Source organism: Leptosomus discolor, unplaced genomic scaffold (assembly GCF_034619465.1).
Source record: "Leptosomus discolor isolate bLepDis1 unplaced genomic scaffold, bLepDis1.hap2 HAP2_SCAFFOLD_31, whole genome shotgun sequence".
Lineage (NCBI taxonomy): Eukaryota > Metazoa > Chordata > Aves > Leptosomiformes > Leptosomidae > Leptosomus > Leptosomus discolor.
Genome location: NW_028237959.1, coordinates 3042599 through 3064453, shown reverse-complemented (window position 1 = coordinate 3064453; position 21855 = coordinate 3042599). Strand labels below are relative to the sequence as shown.

The following is a 21855-nucleotide window of genomic DNA, read 5'->3' as shown; positions in this document are numbered from 1 at the left end:
GTGGCGACTCCCTCCCCAGGCCAAGCTCACCCATTCAGGGCCGGTCTGCTGCTGCTTGCCTCCCCGAGCGCCTTCTTCCCGCCTGGCTCTGCGGATGCTGAGGCTGCTCTGGGCTCTGCGAGGGCTCTGCTGGGGCTCAGCACCAGGCAAGGCTGGGCCCGCTCTCACCTCACGTTTCTCTGGCAGCTTTGCATCAGACGAGCCCTTTCTGAGCACACGGACTGATCTTTCTGCTGTTTCAGCTCAGGGACACTCTCACCCAGGCAAACAGATTGCAGTTAGTGACACAAACCACACTGTCAAGAACGAAACACTGCATGGTCACAGCTGAAAGCCTGTCTCTCCACAGGAGCTCTTGCCTGCCCCACGCCTCATTCACTGTTGGTTGGAAATGCAGTTTCACTTTCTTCCTCCTCTAGAAGGACCACGACTGGGCACATACCAGCGAGTATGTACTGAAAAGGCAGTGCAGTCGGCAGCTTAGGCATGCAGGAGACCCTTCTCCAGTTCCAAACCATACCAAAAAATAATCAACCGTCAAAGGGACTTTCCGTCTCTAAGAAACAAGTGACAATTTAAAAGTGAATGTACAGCTTATTCACAGGGTGAGAAGGAAGAGAATCTTTCAACTCAGTTTGCTTTACCTTGGAAATGGATGAGGCAGCAAAGCATTTTCGGTCATTACCTCTCTGTCTTAAGCCGTGTTTCATCTTAAAAATAAATGAAGGAGCCAGAAAGCAGGAAGAAGACAAACCATACATTTTTACTCGAGGGACTGGGTTGGGTTAGGGTTAGGGGTTAAGTTAGAGTTTTGGTTCTCACTCCTGCGCTGAGCTGGCATGGGAGAAAGCCCCCCTGAAGCGCTAGCAGCTGCTGTTCTGAATCGCTTCCTTTGCTGCAACGATCACAGGCGTCAGGCTGGACAGAGGCTGGGCTTTCTTTAGAAACGGATGCTGCCCACAGGAAAAAAAAAAAAAGAAATGAACCATTACTTTCCAAACTCAGTTACTCACGGGCTCAAGCAGTATTCTGCTGGTTACCAGCAATATGCAGAAATGGGACTGAGGGGACCACCTGCACCTGCGCCTGCAAGTCCAGTCCCTTGCCATCACAGGCCATCATGGCCCATCATTTGATTAATCCATTTATCAAGGTGTCTTCAGCTTGCTGGCAATTTTGCCCTGCCAGTGCTCTGGGAATGCTGCTTGCTGTCCCAGGGCCTTGTTCCTTTCAGGAAACTCAAAATGCTCACTTAGGTTCCTGTTTTCTACAGACACGGGCTCTTTTAGTGGTCAGAAAAGAGGAGGGGCACAAGCTATTCCTCAAGGAACTCCAGTACCCCTAGGAAATGTTTATCCCAGCAATATTTAGGCCCATGTGTTCTTCCGAAGGCCACTGAGGTCGAGAGAAGAGCAGGGAGACAAGTGACAGAGCGCTGATGGACTCAGCTCTGGGTTGCAGGGACAGCAGCGTCTACCACCCCATGCCCTGCCCCTCCTGCGCTGCCTGGCACCTTCACAGCAGGGACAGCCAAGGGGCACATGGTGCCACTCCCTGTCTGCCACAAAACCTGGCACCAAACCTGCAGCAGTTTTCATCTACTCGACTATGCCAGGCAACAGAAGGAGCTGTGACAAGTCCTGCTCAGCCGTCCCCGTTTTGCTGGCGGAAACCTCTAAGAGTGGGGCAGGAGGGACAAGCCGGGGCCGGGGCCCCTCTGGTGCTCACAGGGAGCACCCACAGCCCCTTCCTTCCCACCGCCAAACCTCTGACCGCTTGGCTGGGACTGACTTCACTGCGTTCCTCCCTGCTCATCTCTCGGCATACACCAGTCCCCAACACCATCTCAGGCCTCTGCGCCTGCTATCGTTCCACTGCAGTTATTTTGCCACCCTGTAAAACTGAACACACTACGAAAACACAAAATAGGGCCAGAAAAATGACCAGAGGGATGGAACACCTCCCCCGTGAGCACAAGCTGAGCGAGTTGGGGTTGTTCAGCCTGGAGGAGAGAAGGCTCCGGGGAGACCTTCTAGCACCCTTCCAGTGCTTAAAGGGGGCCTATAAGAAAGATGGGGACAGACTTTTTAGCGGGGCCTGTCGCAATAGGACAAGGGGTAACAGTTTTAAACTAAAGAGGCCAGATTCGGACTAGATATAAGGAAGAAATTTTTTACTTTGAGGGTGGTGAAACACTGGCACAGGCTGCCCAGAGAGGTGGCAGAAGCCCCATCCCTGGATGCAGCTCTGAGCAACCTGATGCAGCTAAAGATGTCCCTGCTCCCTGCAGGGGGGCTGGACTAGATGGCCTCTAAGGGTCCCTTCCAGCCCAAACCACTGTATGATTCCACTTGTTTTTCATCTGAAAAGCACCGAGACTGGAGACTAACACGAGGGGGCTCCATCTGATGCCTTCGAGCTCAGCTGATGAGAAAACCATGACACAGCGCAGCTCTTTCACCTGCAGCTGCTTCGCGTTTTACCTGCAGAAGGTCCTGGGCAGACCCTCGCCTGCCCACGTCCACCTCCAGGCAGCAGCTCCAAAAGGCCTGAAACTCAGCGCACAGTTGCTCGCGGTTCTGCAGCTCTGGTGTCCCGTTGGTCGCTATCAGATCCATCGCCTAGAGAGACAAGAAACACGAGACTCCACCTGTTTCTTTCTTACCCAGAACTGCTCACAGAGAGCCCATTTTTTTTAGGTCCAGCCTCCAGTGCCACTTTCCTCCCTGGCAGAGGGTTAGAGATGATTTTTCTATACCTAGAAAAAAAACCCTGATGCAGCCACAGCTACTCCAACATCAACGTGATCTCGCCTTGACAGCTGATTGCAGTGGCTGACCTAGTGAGTAGGAACTCCATCAGCAAAAGCACATTTGGCTTCTTTGTGCATCGACACCAGCTTTACTGGCTATTTTAAAGAGTGAACTTGGTCCAGCTGTATTATTTCAAAGGATTCTGACATAAAATGCACCCCTGCAGTGCTCACCGCTCCCTAAAGTACAGCTTCCTTAAAAGACAGGTAGTCCAGATTTTTGCTCTGTTCTAGATAAAAATGGTAACTAGAGTAAAAAAAAGTAGATCCATCAGCTTATTCCTCGGATAAACAGAAACATTTGGAACCTCATTTTCAACACAGACATGTTAGCTGCGTGCACAAATATATTTTGAAGAAAACACGTAACTGGGCAGACAGGAGCCACCCGCAACTATGTCTTTCCGCAGTCTCCAAATTCCAGATCAGCAAGTCTTCCTGACAGACCTCATGCCAAGGAATTAGAATGTAATTTTGCAAAACATCGGGCGAGCTTTATCCAGGGAGATTCACTTGTGTCCTGGTTTGGGCTAAATCAGAACTAATTCTGGTTTAGTGCTTTTAACTTTTCAGTTAAGTCTCCTCTAACTAACAGCATTTTCTGAAACAGCAGCAGGTTTTTCCAGACAGTGACTGCTCCTAGCAGTGATAAGGCCTGGTGTTTATAGTTCATACCAAGGAATGGTATGCAGAGAGGCCCTTGCTTATACTTGTTCTTATGGCGACCAAGGTCACTGCTAAATCTTGTACTCCATGTTGGGGTGCCAGGAGTGAAAAGAGTCGCACCTACAGGGAGGAGCGAACTGGACAGGTGACCCAAACCTGACCAACAGAGTATTCCATCCCATAGACGTCATATTCAGTATAAAGCTGAGAGATCACGAGGGTCTCGCGCTTCGCCTCTTCGTCTCTTCCTCTCTTCTTCGATGGCCGACATCTGAGGAGGACTGATCTGTGCATCCCTGAATCCAGTGCCTGAGTCCAGCTCCTGTATCCCATCCCTATCTGCTGCCGAGTCCAGCCTGGGACTGCCCCAGTGCCAGCCCTGTGGTGTGGTGGTGACGTATTGTCATCAGGGTGGGGGGAGTTGGGTTCGGTATTGGTTTTGTATATATTTGTACATATCGTATATATTTCATTTTTTCCTTATTCTTATTATTATCTTTTCTTTTATTGTTATTGTTCCATTAAAGCTGTTTTAGTTTTCTTTTCCAAACCGTAAAGTCTCTCTCCCTTGTTCTCTCTCCTCTTCCCTTTTGGGAGGGGAGAGGGGTTAGTAGAGAGCGTCTGTCATTCGTTAGTGGCCGGCCCAGCCTCAAACCGTGACAACTTGCAACCAAGGTCTAACACGTGGAGAAGCTGGACAGATGAGTTCATTCTGCTTTTGCAAAACGTTCTTCAGAAAAGGAAGACAAACGTTTTGAACTGTTCGAACCTAAACTTGCAGAGTATGTCCCAAATATACAGCAATAATAACAGAAATAGGCCTAGGAGTCTTCCATACAAATGTCTGCCATGACAAGAACAGCTCTGCGCTACTGGCATTTAAAGAGACGGTGGCCAAAGAGACTTTGCTCTTATCCTCTTAAATGCAGAGGAAAATTTCCAGGCCTAAAAAGGCAAATGAACTATCTTAGAGTAAAAACAATAAAAGGAAGTTTCTCTACTTTTCCCACGAGAGAAGTGTCACAAAATCAGCCTTGTCCCATCCATCTGCAGCTGACCTCAGGCACCAGGCACAGCGGTGAGCCGGAGGGCCTGTCCTCACTGCGGTTAAATTGTGCTGCCCCAGGGACGTCCCTTCTCCTGCGGTAAAGGAACACAGCACCCATGCCAGCCTTGGGAATTTTATTCCGGCTCCATTCGCCTGGCTGTGAAACAGGAGTGCCGGGACAAAGGGAGCTCTTTCAGTTGCTCCTTTCTTCACAGAACACCAATCATGAGAGTCATCTTTAGCTGGGTACTGCACCTTTTAAATAGTTCTATGACCACAGAAAAAGCTCTAGGGGAATCTCAAATACCTTCTTGTCACGTCTCTTTTGCTTTCCTGTGATCCAGCTGGCAGAGAAAAGCAAGTACAGTCCGAAGGAAACGAGTGTTTGCAGTAGCTGCAAAGGGGCAATAAGCTCATCAATTTCTTTAATGTACCCAGAAACAAGAAGGGATTTGGCATACAGCTGCCGCTGCGGTCTGTGAAAACGATACCCTCAAGTTCTCCAGGGCACCCAGATACATGACAGAACAACATACAGATGATTTAGCAGCCTGAAACTGTAGAAGATCTGCAGCATTTGGAAAACGTGCTATAGTTTTGAAGAAAACTGATGCACTCTGGTTAACAAATGAAAAAGCAAACAGAAATGCCTAGGATTTGGTTTGTTGGGTATTTTTAAAACTGAAACTGGGGAGGTCCACCAGCATTTCAAAGGACATTTATCACACCAATATTTGTCCCTCAGGCCCCAGGCATACGCCTGCTGGAAGGAAATCCCAGTGAGAGAAAACAAACACCGTCACAGAAATATCCAGGCCACTCTTGGCTGGAAAATGGTTCATTCCTGTGAGTTCTGCATCGGCTGGAAAGAACGTGAGCAACAGGGGATGCATTTGCTCTACATGTGGAAAACAACAATCATATCTACATTCAGACTGGTGTTACCTCTATGATCAATGATCCTTTAATGCCCTTATAGTACATTTAGGTATTTCGACTCCTGTCAGTAACAGAAGCTGCTGCGTGCCTTGCGCTATTAAAACATTCATGAAAGTTTGAAAGAGCATCCTTTGGTTTCCAGGCTTCGCAGAACTCCTTGGATGGGGTCTAAATGTGACTATTAAACCCAACAGCTACTGTGCGCCATCAGCTAAAAACCTGACCTACAAACACAGGTCTTGCTTATCAGCTCTCCTGTCTGGATGCAGCTGAGAGCTCTCGCTGCACTCTGTGGTTCCACACACAACAGCAGAAGGATCCTATCCCTGTTGGGGATGATTCACCTTCATAAAACCAGCTGGGAACTGGGGAACTTCAGGTGATCCATCACAAGCTGTTCACTGTTCCCAGCTCAGGGGCAACAGCCTCTGCCCAAGAGCCCAGGAAGCGAACACAGATGGGACCAACTCCAGGTGCCTGATTTTAACCTCCTGCAGTTTTACTCAGGCACCTGAAGACACCGTGAAGCTCTAAGTGCTCAAGCTGATCTCAACTCCCGCAGTAGACGAGGCATGTGTGGAGAAAAAGAGCATCTCAAATAATCTGGGCAAGGGCAGGAATCGCTGAATGTGAATTTGATCAGAGAGAAAAAAATCCAGTTCCCTGCCTCACAGTTGACCTGAGGCTTCTCGAGGAGCCCTAAGCAACCTTTGAGGTTAAGGAAGCTGGGAATTTTCAGCCTCCAAACCAGGGACACAGGCCTACTGCCACCCTGCCAGCTGCGGTGCACTCAGCTGACTCAGCATCAGGCTGAACCCAAACCTCTTTACTTCTTCTCCACCCTCAGGAGGCGGCACAGTGCACACCGCTCCTCCTGTGTGCACTGGAACCAAAAACCCCAGGCACCTACCAAACCAAAACAAGCCTTCCAAGAAAACTCAGGAATCTTTGTTCAAACAGAGCGGAGGACTGACACTGCTGTAGTTGTTGTATTCCTTTCTTAAGCAGCCTGCCTGGGGGTATGTCCTGACCCTTCTGCTGTTTCTTCTCTCAGCCTGCAGCACACAGTCGGGGTGCCATAGACCAGAGAGAGCACAGCCTTATTGCTACGAGAAAAGCTACACATCATGCTCTATTTTAATTCCAGCCTTAACACAAATTATCTATCTATACACATGGTCACAATTAATTTCCTCATACATACCTGCATCCCTATCGGGAATTAACTGTGCAGCACCTAACTTTGTTCCAGCTACCAGTCATGAGGTTTTATCTTGGTATACATGCCTCCACTATCACACACTCATTTGGGATAAGAGCTGGTCGTTTCATTGTAAGGAATGAGGATGAAACGGAAAACTTCAAAACATTAAAAATACATTTGTTTACTACAAGTTTCTGTGTTAAAACACATTTTCAGAAAGTCATTTGCTAATGAGTAATTATGGCATTTCTACAAGCAGCGACATTTCCTGAAAGGCCCAGGTAAGCCATCGTCACTGACCCCAGATGAAAAGACTTCTCCGCCTGCAGACACAGCCGGAATGCTTTTCAGAAAAATTCCCCAACTGGAGAAACTTGCCGCGGAAAAATCGCTGTCACTCAGAGATACAGCTCCAAGAGAGTTCAAAAAACATACCAGGTATTTCAAGCCCAGTTGAAGGCAGAGATGGCACATCTCTGACCTGGCTACATGTCACTTCTCTTTGGAGGTCTTCCCCTTGACGTCACCAAAGCTACAGGAGATGCTGTTGTGCTGCAGTGATAGCTTTAGAAGTGGGCCATGGGGGAACTGGTTCCAGCTGACGCGGCTGGGTTTTTCCCTCACAGGGGACTAACGGGATCGATTTGAAAGACAGTGGTATCTGATTTTATGTGCACCTTACCCTGAGAGGATCTTCATCAAGGTAAGGAGGCTGTCCTTCCGCCATCTCTATTGCCACGACCCCAAGCGACCAGATGTCCACCTTGGGGCCGCAGGCTTCTTTCGTCACCACTTCTGATGCCAGCCAGTATGGAGACCCGACCGCTGTGCTCCGTCGGCTCTGCTCAGGGCTGAGCCGAGCACAGACGCCAAAATCAGCCGAGGAGGAAAACAAGTGGTGTTAAAGGCAGCTCGAATTAGGAAAGCGAGCAAAAGAAATCCCCACTCTGTGCCCGAGAACACGGTGTGGAATCTATCTGGAAAAGCGGCCATGCTCCGTTTGCTCAGTGCTGTAGCCACGGAAATGTTGTTGAATTGGCCACTTAACCCCCCCCCCTCAAGTTCCATGCAGTGGCTTTTATTGACTTGAACCGTTAGAGTGTAACTGCCTCCCTCTGGAAGGGCCACACACAAACCAAAGCCACTCTTGACACCTTTCTCCTTTCTCTGCCTCCCTGCACGTTGGAACTGTGCTCGGAGCTGGCAGCAGTGGTCAGCGCATTACCACAGGCATCCCTTCTGGGGAACTGGCTGTCAGTCAAAAGCAGCCCCGTGCACAGCCTGGGAAGGCTACGCCTGACCAAGAATACCCACCCAATTTGACAGTCCCGTCCACGCCAAGCAGAATCCTGTCGCTTTTGATGTCCCTGTGAATCACCTGCTTTGACTGAAGGAAATCCAGGGCTTGCAGGCACTGACAGATGAAAAAAAAACGTGAGGGTAAAAATTAATGACCTGATTTCATCACACAAGAAGGAAATGCCTCTAAAAGATTTAATTTCTAGATGAATTGTCAGTAATGACTGAATACCGCGCTGTCAAGAGGAATAGCTGCTGCTTCAACACTATTAAAGTAACAACTTTCCAAAGGAAGGCATATCAGGTTTGGGAAGAGAAATGTCCATTACTGTCACAGACTAGCCCCTGAAAGCACAGGCAGGATGGCTGCTGCCACAACCAGTGTGCTATCTCCATCCGTATGACAAACTATTGTTTGCCAGAAATGAGAAAGTCCCTTTCTTCGGTGTGAAGTGGATCACTGTTGGGTGGGAGGTTGCAGGACAAGGACCTTATTGTCAGGCTCTACAGCAGATTTGGAAATAGCACCTTAGTCATTTTTCAGGAGCAAACACCATTTTGGGTGGAATGCTATCCTTTTAAGCTGAGGACTCTGACAAATGAGTCTCTCCTTTGCCTTGCTGTTCTTTTAAAATTCTGCCACCAGCATGTTTGCTTTTACAGGCAAGGAATGCAGTACAGACATGCTCCAGGCAGATGTTGAGAAGAGTACAACTAAAAAAAAGATAGAGATAACACAATAACAGTGTTGAAGAGTGTAATGACAGAGGACAGTAAGTGCAGTGACACTGGCAGGCAGTTCACTTAAGGTGATCTTTCTTTTCCGTATCATAAAGCAACGCAGAAACAAAACTCTCAAGACAAAATCCCTCATGATCTTACCACCTGTTCACCAGTACCATCCTGTCCGAGGCAGAGGAAGCACACGCGGGATCCCTCACCTTCCTACAGACAGCTGCCATCTGCCCTTCCTCCATACAAAACTGGGTAACATCTTCGGTTAAAGCGCCTCCGGCCATGTATTCCATCACCAGCCAGAGCTCGTCACCGACCAGGTGGCTGAAAGAAGAAAACAAGGGCACTGAGATGAACAGGCACAGCTAAATTACCTCATGGAAAAGACTGCCGGTGGCTTTTCTTTCCAGGTCATTTTTAAATGAAGACACAACAACATGACGAGACGTTCCTTCTAGGCTATACAGGGCTTAGAATCTGTGCAGCCTAAACGAGAAAGGCACATGAGTGAAAAATCAGATGTCTTAGATGGCAAGCAAGGGAAAATGCAGTTTACTAACAGCAAAGATAAATCTGGAACCAGGACATAGCACATCATCTGGTTCGTCATCTTAACGCATCAATCCCGGGATTAACTCCAGAAACAAGGCAACACAACTTTCACAGATGTCCGTGGTAGGCGGGGGTGTACCACTGAGGACAGAAATTGGTCGACAGTTTGGAAAACCCTACAGAAAATACACGCAGAGACAGGAAAAACAATCTAAAATCTGGCAAAGGACATGTTTCTGGAAAAAAGAACCTCGTCTTCCTGGCATCCACAGTGATAGAACATAGTGGGAACAGCCCAACAGAAATAATTTCTATGATGATTTATCAGCACTTATCACAGGACACAGAAAATATGATTGACTAAAAAAAAAAAAAAACACCAACAAAAAACCCCCATCAAAACAACACAGAGGTAGTAAATTTACAGGCTGTTGTTTTAGTAAGCTATGGCTGATCCAGGGTGTTGAAAACAGTCTTCAAACTCTGTATGCCAGAAAAGATTAATGCAGACAAAACACAATCTTCTCCCATAAATTGTAGATGAGTAGATAAATAATAGAGAGGTCTATGTTCTGCCAGAGGCCAGAAGTTTTTTAATCTTTTGCTGGTAGTACGTAAATGCACATTCACAAGACAGTACCAGAAATACTTACCTGTCTAAATAGTTAACAACATTGGGGTTCCTATTTTCCCTCATCATCAGGATTTCATTAAGAGTTCGTTCCTTTTTGCGCTGTTATTGGAGATTCATTTGTTTTATCGCCCCCTAAAATGACAAGGAAAACCATTCATTTGAGCAGTCTGTTGCACGAGATCAGAATGAACCTGGAGGGAGTGTTTTTGGAATGACGTAGCAGAGCTCTGTGGGAGCGTAGCTCACTGAAAACAGGCATGGAATGCTAGAGGGCCTGCACAGGGAAAACTCTGTTGAACAGTTTGTCTAAACTAATATAGTAGGCCTCAAGGACGCTTCGGCCTTGAGGGTCAGAATAGAAGGATTAGAAGCTAACATCCGTATGAGGCGGAACGCATTAGTATTAATAGTAAAGTGATAGGTAGAAGCAGATGACTGATGTATGTATAGCACAATTGGAGTTTATGAAAAACTGCAAGTCATGATGACTTTGGAAAATTATGCTATATAAGAAAGTGCATCTGCACAATAAAATGAGTTTCCTGATATAACTCATATTGAGTCTTTTGTGGATTCTCCAACTCCCGTCTCCGCAAGTGGCGCCCGAACAGGGACCTGAAGAATGAGCAGGACTCACATTCGGGGAAATTAAGGAAAAAGCTCGCCTCTGCAGCAGAGTTGGAGCTCGGCGGAGAAAAGGAGATAAGAAAACAGGTGGCCCATCAGGGAAAGCCGGAAAAAAGAAAACAGGCGGCCCATCAGGGAAAGCCGGAGAAAAGAAAACAGGCGGCCCATCAGGGAAAGCCGGAGAAAAGAAACTCAACACTGCGGTAAGATAATGGAAAAAGAAGTAACCTTATCGTTATTGAAAAGCTTTCTGGGAAAGCTGGGTGTAAATATTGGAAAAAAGACTTTAATATCTCTTTATACTTGGGGATATGTAAAAGGACATTTCTCGGACTCAAGCACATTGTTTGATGTGTCCGAGTGGCGTAGATGTGGGGACTCGTTATGGGATGCGGTTATTGATAAGGACTGAACGGCAGAAAGGCTGGGGGCGCCGTGGCGGGAAGTAACTAACTGTTTGAAAAAGTATAAAATGGAACTATCGGTGGCGGCTGCCGCCGTGAGACGACTTAATGCAGTCGAGAGTTCGTTGGTATTTACGAAACCCCAGTTGTCTCCTGGGTCTGAGGTCTTCCCGCTTGTGCCACCATTTTTCCCCCCCCCCCCCCCGATGGGCAGTGCCCTGCAGGGGGGCCGAGCGCACTGCGGGAGGAAAAGCGGTGACTCACATAGTTACCAGGCAGGAGGAGAGAAGAGGAAGGCGCGCACCTCACGACTACGGAATCTCACCCTGATCAGACACAGACCGCGAGTTCGGGGGCTAGAGGGGCCTCCGCGGGGACCGCACCCTCGGAGGAGGAGGTGCGCCATAATGGCGCCGACCCGATCGCAGTAAGCAGGGACTCGGCGGAGAACGCAGAAAAACTACAAGAGGGCGTGGGCAAAGAAAAGGGACAAGTACGTGAACCAGTAGAATCCCACCTTTATCCCGAAGTCACAAAGACCTGCCTACAGGAAGACTCTCTTTCTCCAGGGATCATGTCAAAACAAAAGCAGAATGAGGAACTGTTTGATGAAGTCCTACAGCAACTCATAAACAAACTATCGGAACTCAATACCGCAGCGGACAGCAACAAGAAGAATCCAGAAAACGCTGCGACTCATAATCCTTTTGCTGTACCGTCATCACTACCAGTGCCTTTGTCGCAAATGCCTGTGCCAACTACTTCATTTTCAAATACACTATTAAATGAACAAGAAGCAGGACGAAGATGGAAAGGAGTTATTTGTGATGCCCTAATTGAAGGAAATTTTCTTTCTTCTGCCTTTCCTATCGTTACAGATCAGGCAGGAGGTAGAAAATGGGAACCATTTGATTGGAAAATCCTTGAAAAAGCACGTTTAGCAGTATCACAATATGGGCTTCAATCTAATTATACTCAGCAATTATTACAATTTATTTTTACAGCAGGTGTTTTGTTGCCACTTGATTCACAACAGGTTGCTAACATTCTTTTGTCCCCTTCTCAGCAGCTTATGTTCTCCAGGGCCTGGCAACAACTCTGTGACCAGGAGGCTGCATGACCAAGGCAGCAAGGGGATCCATTGTATGGGGTACAAGCACAAAGGCTAACAAGCCAAGGTCCTTTTGCGAGCGCAGCTTTACAACAAGGTTTTATAGGAGAGGTATTACAATTGTCACAGCGGTTAGCTTACCAAGCAATAATTTCAATCGGGGAACCAGGAAAGGTATATTTCTTTGCCAATATTAAGCAGGGTCTACAAGAAAGTTTTCCTTCTTTTATTGATCGTTTATATCAGGTTATTAGAAGTTATCCAGATTTGGATGAGGGAATAAAGGAAAAGGTTTTTAAAATGTTTGCCTTTGAGAATGCTAATGATACAACAAAAAGAGCTTTAAGTACCCTACCCAGAGATGCACAAGTAGCTGATATGCTTGAAGTTATAGAACGCACCAATGGTATCGCGTTCTTACTTGCTGCTGCTGTATACACTGCTGTTCAACCCCTCATAGATAGAAAGGAGAGAGGCAAGCAGAAGAGATGTTTCAATTACGGGACAATGGGTCACTTTATGAGCCAATGTAAACTCATTTCAGTCCCTCTGTAAATCAAACCTCCGCAGTTACACGGCGTACCAAATTCTAATTGCACTGTAGGTTTGTGTTTGCCAGGCAGGTTTAAAAAGTACTTAATTTTTCAGTCGTTACAATAAGGTCAAAGCAGGTCCTTGTTTTAAAACTATTTTTTCTTTTTCTTTTTTTTTTTGGTTTGTTTGTTTGTTGTTAAAAAAAAAAAAACAAAAACAACTGAAAAAGGGGGTTCTACATAAAAGATATAAAAACTTTTGTCAGATTTCTTGAAGTGCATTGGGGAATGGAGAATACCTGCTTGATAACACTTAGTTGTTATTGAGTTTTCTCAGATTCAATTGACAACCCAGATGCGACAGTCTCTGTCCGGCTGCAGGAGCCAATGAGGACCGGGACTCCCTAGGCGCGCCCCGGGACCCTTTCTCGGAGGGGCTCCCTGACTCATCTGGCTCGCTGCAGGGGCAGACACGGTCCATCTACGGAAAAAGGTATTCTTGCTGGTCTGTTTTTTGTAGTTTGCTAAACGTTCACACTGTGCACTGATCGGCATCGATGTCAATGTGTATTTTCACCACTCGCACTGATATTTAACTATGTGAATGGGGTTAGTTTGCTTGGTGCTGTGGTTGATATTGTAGTAATCATGTTTACAGGTCTTCTTGTATCTTTTGTGTGAATGATGTAAAGGAACTCCTTGTGTGATAGTGTAAAATTGGTTACCAATATTTGAATGCGTGAGTGAGTGAGACGCAGTGTTAACAGCACTTTGCCTCTTTTCACACACAAAAGAAAAAAAAAAAAAAAAAGGAGGCAAGCAAATAGAGAAATTAGCTTGCTGGTCAGAAAAGCAGTCGAATGTAATTACGCAAATCCTAGAACAGATTAGAACAGATGCTATTGGATTAAAATAGCTTAAGACATGCGGTCTTGCAGAACTGTGTGGCTAATGATTTCTTGCTTCTAGCACAAGATCATGGGTGTGAAGATGTCCAAGGGATGTGTTGCTTCAACCTGAGCGATCATGGAGAATTGATTCATCAGCAGTTGCAGTGGTTGAAGGAGCACAGCCAAAAGATTCAGAAGGATACAAATTTGTTCGATTTATGGCTGCAAACATCTTTGGAAATCTCTCCCCTTGGTTACTAGGCTTAATCAAAGAAAGCATACGATGGCTTATTATAATTATATTGCTATTGCTAGGGTTAGGCTTTGTATGGAATTTGCTGCAGAAAGGCATATTGAGTCTCGTTCACAGAGTTTTATTTGTGCAAAATGAAAAAGGGGGAATTGTGGGAGCGTAGCTCGCTGAAAAGAGGCATGGAATGCTAGAGGGCCTGCACAGGGAAAACTCTGTTGAACAGTTTGTCTAAACTAATATAGTAGGCCTCAAGGACGCTTCGGCCTTGAGGGTCAGAATAGAAGAATTAGAAGCTAACATCCGTATGAGGCGGAACGCATTAGTATTAATAGTAAAGTGATAGGTAGAAGCAGATGACTGATGTATGTATAGCACAATTGGAGTTTATGAAAAACTGCAAGTCATGATGACTTTGGAAAATTATGCTGTATAAGAAAGTGCATCTGCACAATAAAACGAGTTTCCTGATATAACTCATATTGAGTCTTTTGTGGATTCTCCAACTCCCATCTCCGCAGAGCTCTGCCAAGCTCTCTTGTTATTAGACGTTAGAGGTGAGTACCTCACACTACAACACCCCATTTCTCTGCTAGCTTGTCTGCTGCTTACAGGACACACGACCATATGTATTTTGGCTCGTAAATCTGTAAAAACGGTCTTCAAACTATCAGCCACAAATCTCTAACAGCACTCACCGGACCTACGTTCTTGTCAAATGGCCTCAGTTGATCACCATTATTATTATGCATGCACGTTTTGGCAGCAGGAAGTGATTTTGTGCTGTGAAAACATAAAACCAGCTGGTAATGCTGTAGCAATCTTGTAATTTTTGATCATTATTTCAGCAACCGCTGTTATTCTTGACGGCATAACTGAAAGAAAACACACATGAACATTACATAGCAAATGCCATACTAAAAAGATCACTAAGGTTACACACAAAAATATGACCCCAGCACTTCCTAATGCCTGGAATGTTGATTTCGCAACTCTAAATGCCATTCTTCAGCACAGTTTAGATTTGCAATTATTTTCTGGGTTGAAAAACAAGAATCCATTCATCGGTATTTGATGGATATACCCAGGGTCATAAGCAGAGCTTAGGGCTTTTAGATCCCTTGCAGACCTCCGTCTCAGAGCAGCTGTAAAGTGCAGCACTGCAAGTGGATGAGACACTACCCGTGAGATTCAGATGTATCTGCTGACAGCCAGGAATGAGAAATCAGAAAGCTGAAGCTGTAGCCAAAAAGAGCAACGGGACTCTCTAAGACACCACCGTGTCTGATCATTACTAGTGTGACCACATTTGCGCTGAACCGCTGCAGCCAGCCTGCCTCTGCCTCTGCCTCAGCCTGGCTCCTCCACCCAGTCCCACCTTCCCCCAGGCAGCCACGGTCCCTGCTCGAGCTTTTCGTCCTGGCCGCAATGTGAGCCCCTCTTCTGCCAGCCCCGTCCCTCTGGGCTCAGCCCTGCTTCCCTCCCTGCCTTCCAGCTCAGCTCCAGCCAAGGGCTCCTACAAACCCACCCCAGAAGAGCCCCCCTACCCGACACGCGCCCGCTGGGGAGACGAGGCCCTGGGGCTATTTCAAGTCAGCCTCTTGCTCCCCCATACGCAGTCTGGCCAGCCTCCCCCTCTGCCCAGTCCTGCTCTTGACACGGCCCAAAAGAGAGCACCCCTCCGCTCTCGGGCCTGCTTTTCCAGCCAGATTTTCAGGCAGCGTTTGCGCAGATTCCAAAACTCTGGCTTGGAAAAGGAAACGAACGTTCAGGTGCCACTTTAAATGGGCCACTGCAGGGACTGTCAGCGTTAACTCTGCTTTCCTTCAAGAGCTGCTTCTCATCCCTCGGCCCCCACTTCCCTGCAACCACTCCACAGGCTGTAACGGGCTGTCACCGACACCGGACCTAAACACGGCTCTATTGTTTTGGGGAGAGCTTTGCTCTTCTCATCTGTCAGGCGTGTGTCAACCAGCTTCAGGATGACTAAAACACAAAAGTGTGTCCTAAACACGACCGCTCCTTCATTAGGTCCTGCATCACACTTTGGAGGTGAAACACCAGAGGGAAAAAACGCTAAACAGTATTGCTGCCTGAACCTGGGATTAAGGTAAATTGGGACTGAATGACGGCAGCCTTCAGCAGCGAGTGGACACATCAATATATTCAGTAACTAAGACAGAGCTAGTGTGGCCTTCTCTGAAAGATACCACTGCCCTCCTTGCGTTCTTGCTGGTTGTTAATAAGGACAAAGTCTGCCCAAAATTAAACTACATAATGAGGCTATTTATTTCTCACAGCAACAGGGGAATCTGTGAGCACCCCTGGCGTTCTCCCGAGGCCTCTCATTGTGACAGATCTTCAGATTTTACCATTTGTATTACTAACCAATCTAGGGACAGGTCCACAGGCAGATTTACATGCTGTGATTGTACAGAGTTAAATTCTATATCGAGACCAACACTCGCTCTAAGAGCACAACTTCACGCACACCGGGGAACAGAGACCTAACAATTTCTAAACCAACACCTTCACACTGGCAGTAAAAACTATAGTTTTTAGCAGGCCCAAAGGCTTGCTGGGATTTCTTTACAGATTTCTCTCCATTCAAATGCCCAGTCAGGGATGACGTAACATGGTGCCAGCCTGGGACCAACAGTACTGTGGAGAGCACCAACCTGTCCTCAAGACACAGTAATAATAAATAAAAAAACCAATTCTCTTATGATGGGCCTTGGAAGCGAGGGGTGAAGCATCAGCCCAAGCACAGAGAGCACCAGGGCTCTTCCTGATGCCAGAGCGACCAGGACCTCCCCCCAGGAATTCGCAGGCACCTTTTCAGGCATTAATCACCCCCTCGGTGCAATGGTTGCTGGAAAGCGGATAGCAACAGGAAGCGTTCAGTTCCTGAGGCACAGAACCACAGTGCCCTTGAAGAGCTTTCCCTGAAAAGCTGAAAACAGCAGACGAGGTATGTTGCAGGCTGACGCCAGCCTGCGCTTCAGAGGAACAGCCTTGGCAGTAAAGATCTCCTGGCGATCCGAAAGCCCATCCGCTCTTCACACCGGGGCGGGGGGAAAGCGCTGAACCCCTGCCAAATCTGCTGGGGCTGTTGACACCCACCTCTTGTCCCGTGGTGATGTCAAGTGCTGTATAGACAGTTCCAGATGCCCTAGAAACAAAAGAGCAGCGGAGACATGAGAAGTGGTTTAGACCCTGGAAGTGAAAGCCCTGACAGGAGCTCTCTGCTGCCTGTAGTGTTTCTAAAACACCTTGGTTCCTCCACTCCTGCAGCCAGCAGCACACAGCGCAGCAGCCCACCAGCCCCCTGCCATGCAGGGTATCCAAGTGAAAACTTAGGTCGAACAGGAAGAAAAAAGGGCTGGTACAAATCTCCAGAGTTCATACTACATTCTTTTAGTCTAAAACTGAAGGGCGAGGTGCCTACAGAGACTGGAAAGTAATAGATTTCATTCTTTTCCCATTTTCTCCAGTTTTGCTCTGTTGGGTTTTATTTTTTCCCTTTTTTTTTTTTTCTTTTTTTTCCCTGCGGTATGTTTGTGTGTTTTTTTCCCAAAGAATGTAACACACGCACAGTCTAGCTGTGCCTTCTCAGACCTATTATTTGGATCTGTCTGCAAAACTCAGGCAACACCATGCAGTCATTCTGACAGCCCTGAACACATGTGCCAGCCATCTGAGGAAAGGACGGGGCATCGACACTGTTTATTTCTGAATTGTTGGGTTTCACTACCTCTGCCAGAAAAGAGAGCTGATTACTTAATCTCCGGTTGCAGTTTCTAAACTATGCCGTTATAATCCTGATCACTGAATATTTTTTGAAAGCAAAATATTGGAAAAAATGTTCTTGAGAACTGTTATTTATCTGACAGCTATCAGGTTCTAAGTTGCTCTCTCAGGCAATAAAGATTTTTCTCCTTTCTTTAGCGTGGCCGTATTATTTTGAGACACACAATAATGATTTCCCCTAAGAAAACAAGCAAACGGGTGCCACAAACTTGAGGGACAGTAGATCTTCCAGGTCCTGCCCCTTGCTGCAGACAAGACATTGCCAGCATCAAGAGCTCTTTGACAACACCTTCTGACCACAGTCACCAATTCTGATCAGTACTGAGAGACAGGAGAATCTAAACCCAGGGTCTGAACACGTTTGGAGCTTGCCCGACTTCACGCTTGATATCACACCAGCAAAATACCTGGCCCGTGATTTTGTGTAAGTAGCTGTGACTGGACTTTCCCTTGCCCGACTTGTTCAAATCGAGTGTATTTCTGCTTAGGATCTCCCACGCTCACAGTGCTCCCTGAAAGAAACAACACTAAAAATGGAGACACCCCCTTCCAGCAGATCAGAAATGCCACCCCACTATCTGGGGCTGTGAGCCGTTTGTAGGCAGCTGGGTGACAACAACAATACAGGCAGCTCCGCAGCACAGAGAGTCTCCACGAAGACTGATTTTTACAGTCCTCTGGAGAGTCACCTTGACAGGAAACCAAGAACATGGAGAAACATTCACGGGAGCCACAGATCAGAAAAGGACAAGTACCAGTGCAAGTGCTTGTTGTCTAGAAACACTAAGGACAGCTGGAACAACAGAGCCTTCATCTTCTTAGGGACGAATAGTCTGTGCGATTCAGCAGAAGGTTTAAGACTTCTGGAGATTAACTGCCCCTTGAGTTCTGGAATCCATTCTGATGAACAGCTGTTCATCATGTGTCTCCACCCTTCTGACCCCAGGAGTCAGAAGCCAGGGCGTGGGACAGGCCGGCTCCATCAGCCACTGTGCAGCTCAGCTGCCACTGAAGGCCAACAGGGAAGCGTGCGCTGCCTGATGGCGTTTGGCCCACTCAGAGGTGCAGGCAGTCTGAAGCTCAGAGGGGCCCCACAGAGCCAGCAGTGGCTTGCCACAACCAGCTTTTGAACACACAAGTGCTCAAACCCTAACTGAAACCCCTACACTCCCACAGGATTCCTGGTCCCCGAGCACGGTAGTCCCAGCACACACCATCGCCTTGGGGAGACCGCACTGTAGCATATCCAGCCTCGCATCCCCCCTGGCTCGTGAGCCAACGAAATACAACAAAGTTCCTGCAGGTTCAGGTAGAAACACACTGCCATGGTGTTTTCTTCACGTTCTCTTTACTAGCACCAGTGGTGGACTATTGATATAAAACTGTGATGCTGCAAAGCACTGCACTAGATGAGAGCAGCCGTACCAATCACCTCCTGTTTTACAAGCAGGACTCTCTCAAATGTGTCACACAGTCTGTGAAGCACACACAGGCCACCTGATACCCTGACCCACAAACCAACCCTGAGATGAAACCACCTCAAGGGCCTCGCCCAGCCAAGCTAAACTTCTTCCACTTGTTATTTCCCCCAACAAAATCAAGCTATAAATCTTAGCTCCACATGACCTGGGGAAGAGACTCACGAGTGGGGCGGCTGAGCAGCGCAGGTGAGCTGGAGCTCTGAGGGAGTCACCACAGTCCCAGACTTCTGAGCTCTCCTTGGAGGGACAGCAAGGCACATCGAAGGTGGAATCCCCCCTGAAATCCAGCTGGATCTCGTGCTGCTGACCACAACTCCTCGAGCACAGCATTTCAGCCACTTTTCAGTCCACCTCACCGCCCACTCACCTAGACTGCACTTCATCAGTGTGTCTGTGAGGATGCCATGGCAGGCTGTGTTGAACACCTTCCTAAAGGAGAAATAACACTCCCTGCTCTCCCCTCACCACCAAGCCTGGCATCTCCTGGGAGAAGGCTGTCAGTGTGGTTCAGCATGAAATCTCTGCTGACTACTCCTGATCACGTTCTTAGCCTTCATTCCTGTGGAAATGGTTTCCAGGAGGAGTTGCTCCACCACCTTCCCAGGGACCAAGGGGAGGCTGGCTGGCCCATAGCTCCCCAGATCCTCCTTCCTAAAGACAGAAGTGACATCTGCCTTTGTACAGTCATCAGGAACATCCCCAGGCACCAGAACTTTTCCAAGATAACCCAGAGTGGCCTTGCAGTGACATCACCAGCACCCTCAGCACGTGTGGGGGCAGCCCATCAGCTCCCACAGCGTTACAAAAACAGAAGATCCCTTCCCTTAATGCTGTGAACACACTAACACAAAACACACGCCTTCACGCCAGTGCATTTCAAAGCATGCAGCTGAAACAGAAAACACGGGCAGAAAGCAAACGCGGCGACCCACCACCAACAGAAAGCAAACCGAGATGGAGCCACCCGTTGGTGCTGCTTAGACTTTACTTTCATCCCCTCCCCCTGGGAAGAGGGAGCGAAGCCTGGCTTTCTTGTCCTTCCCTCGGGGGCCGTGGGGAGAGGTTTGGAACTGGGGTTTCGGGCTGAAGAGTCGCTGTTGTTGCTGTTCAGTCTCAATGCTGGGGCTGGAGGTATCTCTTCAACATCGGGACTATCAGACCCCTCAGCAGCCCTCACAGCCTCCTGCAGAAGCAGAACAGAAAGCAAGCCTGTCAGGGAAGGATGCCAAGGCTGGTGTCCTGGGGAGGGAGGAAGAAAAATGCATCTCAGCTGTTCACTGCACAGTTCTCTCCCCTGCCTGCCTTTTCCTTCACAACTGCTCCCCACTTGCCCCGGGGGAGTTCCCAGCTCATCGCCATCGCCATCGCACTGCAGCCCTCCTTGCTGCCCCTCACCCTGAGGAAGAGCAAGCCCCAGGTCTGGGGACTCGTCCTGTCCCTGGCTGCACCACAGCAGTGTCTCAGGACCCCTGTTCCATTTGACGCTGTCAGTCAGAGCCACTCTCCAGCCCTCGGCCCCAGGCACGGTGCTACAGTTCCCTTACAATGCTCATGATTTCAGTGCAGCCTCGTTTCTGTCCTCACTGCCGTGTTCCCACGCCCTTTCCCTCCTCCCCCATCAGGACGAGCTCTGTGAACCCCTGGGACTCTTCCCCCTTTAGGCTCAGCCTGACGCTTACCCGCCTCCCCCAGCACCCCAGACCAGTCCCCTCAGCGGGGAACCCTGCGCTGACCGTGCTGAGCACAGAGCACAGCAGGGCTGTCGGGGCCAGAAGAGCTCCGCTCCACCCGCGGGTTTGCTGTTGGCCTCAACTCGATCCTCGCTGTTTCCAACTCAATCCTCGCTGTTTCCAACTCTCACTTGGGAAACTACCAAGATAAGGACACTGAGGAACCTGCAAACAGGGCGATGAGACAAGATAAGCCCATATACGGAAGAAAGACTCAGATTTCATGGAAAAGACACTAAAGGACATCTCTTCAATCGCCACCAGAGACCTCATGGAAGCCCCTCAGAGACCCAGCCCACATGTCTAATAACTATGCAACTATGATTATGATCATTAGTTCCAGGAAACAGGATGAACATGTCTCAACTTCCCTGGAAATCTAATGCCTGTGTATGGAATAAGGGGATAAAAGCTTTGGTTGATGCCACATACGGGACACACGTTGGGTGGAGCGATCCCCCGTGCCACTGGCGCCGCAATCAAAGAATGCCTGCCTTGTGATGCTGCCCTGGGGTTGAGAGGTTTATGCCCGATTTCGGTGACAACTACAGCTAAGATCAAAGCAAGGCTCCTAGGGACAAGCTGGCTTTTTGATGCAGCTGACTTATTCTCAAACCACGGGCAGGGGAGAAGTGTACCACCAAGATTCTTATCGATGTACAGTCATCAGGGAAAGGAAACAAAAGCTGAACTTCACCATTTTCATGCTGCAGAAAATAGCACTTTAGAAGGTGCTCAGGAACAAATTCTGTTTTAATTTTGCCTTGTAAGACATTCACTACGAGTACGAGTCTTGAACATGAACAGTCTCATTGTAGAACTTGCACAATCTATCAAGGAGAAAGCTTACTCACTCTTAGATTTCTTTATTTCCTCCTGATGTTTTAGTTTTTCCAACAGTGACTGAAAAAAACCCTCATCTTTCCGCACGTCTAGGAAACAACACAAACAGCATCTGTCAGCACTTGCAAAGAGATTCCATTTCTTCTGTGGTTGTTGGAAGTCGCTTTCAAACATTATAACTATGACCAGACAACAAAAGTTCGACCTTTACTGTGTGCTCCAAGCCTCTAAGAACTCAATGTAAATATTTGCCACCAACATTTGCTGCTGCGGAAGGGGGAAGATTC

The 21855-nt window shown here is 47.9% G+C and overlaps 1 long non-coding RNA gene and 1 pseudogene across 1 annotated transcript; one reads left to right on the top strand and one right to left on the bottom strand.

The window, feature by feature from the left end:
• Window positions 1–863: 863 nt before the first annotated feature.
• LOC147412309 (serine/threonine-protein kinase PAK 3-like) lies at window positions 864–18731 on the bottom strand (annotated as a pseudogene).
• LOC147412310 (uncharacterized) lies at window positions 12750–14184 on the top strand. Its single transcript, XR_015184217.1, has 2 exons — window positions 12750–13057; window positions 13534–14184. It is a non-coding gene; the product is annotated as an uncharacterized LOC147412310 (long non-coding RNA).
• Window positions 18732–21855: the final 3124 nt, after the last annotated feature.